The following is a 1,979-nucleotide window of genomic DNA, read 5'->3' as shown; positions in this document are numbered from 1 at the left end:
CAATCTTGCGGTGTCCTTTCCTAGTGACAGTAGGGGCAGCAAGGCGCGTATTGTATTGTTGCCATCGAGGATAACAAGATGGGGTTTATATCATATTGAATGAGTTTATCCCTCTACATCATGTCATCTTGCCTAAAACGTTACTCTGTTCTTTTGAACATAATACTCTAGATGCATGTTGGATAGCGGTCGATTTGTGGAGTAATAGTAGTAGATGCAGGCAGGAGTCGGTCTACTTGTCTCAGATGTGATGCCTATATACATGATCAGACCTAGATATTCTTATAACTAGGCTCAATTCTGTCAATTGGTCAACAGAAATTTGTTTACCCACCATAATACTTATGCTCTCGAGAGAAGCCACTAGTGAAACCTATGGCCCCTGGGTCTATTTTCCATCATATTAATCTTCTATCAACAAGCTATTTCCTTTTCCATTTATTTTGCTTTCTTTACTTTGCATCTTTATCATAAAAATACAAAAAATATATATCACTTTCGTAAGTGACCGTGAAGGGATTGACAACCCCTTTATTGCGTCAGTTGCGAGGATTTTATTTGTTTGTGTAGTTGCGAGGGACTCGTGCATGTCCACCTACTGGATTGATACCTTGGTTATCAAAAACTGAGGGAAATACTTACGCTACTTTGATGCATCACCCTTTCCACTTCAAGGGAAAACGAACGCAGTGCTCAAGAGGTAGCAAGAAGGATTTATGGCGCCGTTTCCGAGAGTCTATGCAAAAGTCAACATACCAAGTACCCATCACAAACCCTTATCTCCTGCATTACATTATTTGCCATTTTCCTCTCGTTTTCCTCTCCCCCACTTCACCCTTGCCGTTTTATTCGCCCTTCTTTCCGTTCGCCTTCCTCCTTCTTTTGGCCCCTTGCACTTTCTGTCGTTAGGTCTGAAATTGGGGAAATTATTGTCGATATGGACAATAGTAATATCATGGAAAATTCCGATGCTCCTGCTGAAGAACCCCCTATCTTACATACAAAAAAATTCTGAATTGGTAGTGGTAATATTATTGGAAAAGGAGTTATCCAAGATTTGTTTACTTGTGCCGGTGCTTTGCCTTCTATGGGTAGTTCTATTCTTCATAGGATTAGTAGTCTTGCGGATGCTATCGCCATGCTTATAGTTGAACTTGAAAGACAATTTATGCACATGCATCCTTGCATACAAAGGATTTTCCTAGAATTTTCTAATATTGAGCACTCTTCTGTTAAGCGTGCCGCTACTATCTTTTTGGCTCATGAGTTTAGATTTATAATAAAAGAGGCCAAAGAAATCTTTGCGCATTATAGGATGGACGCTGGCCGTCCTCCCATAGAGGCTATCCTTTTTGATCAAGAAGAAATAATGCATTTTTAATCTCTAGACTTTGTTGCTTTCAATGAAAATCTTAGAAAAAGGGTTCCTACCAATGTTCTACTTGATAGAATTTCTGAACTTAATAATGATTTGGCTATTTGAAATAATGAGCTAGGATATTCTCTCGAGTATAGGCTCACTAAGTTCTGTCAAAAGAAATTGGTTGTGCAATACGAAGGGCAAAATGATGAACCTATACCTCCTAAAATTGATCTTGGGGACTTTGGTCCCATTAAATTTATCCCTTTTGATTACTTTTTCTTGCCTCAAAGAAAACTTGTGGCTGAACATAGAGAACATGAAATGAGTTTTAATGATCTATCCTATTATTATGGCGATACCTAGATCTATCCTTGCTTTTATGACTAGCTAGGGGCCTTAAACGATAGCGCTTGTTGGGAGGCAACCCAATTTTATTTTTATTCCTTGCTTTTTGCTCCTGTTTAGTAATAAATAATTTATCTAGCCTCTATTTTTGTTGTGTTTTTGTGTTTAATTAGTGTTTGTGCCAAGTAGAACCATTGGGAAGACTTGGGGAAAGTCTTTTTAATCTTGCTGTAAAAAAACAGAAACTTTAGCGCTCGCGAGAATTGCTGCC

This window comes from Triticum urartu, chromosome 7 (assembly GCF_003073215.2).
Source record: "Triticum urartu cultivar G1812 chromosome 7, Tu2.1, whole genome shotgun sequence".
NCBI classification, from domain to species: domain Eukaryota; kingdom Viridiplantae; phylum Streptophyta; class Magnoliopsida; order Poales; family Poaceae; genus Triticum; species Triticum urartu.
The sequence above is the reverse complement of the archived record's forward strand: the minus strand, read 5'-3'. Positions refer to the sequence as shown.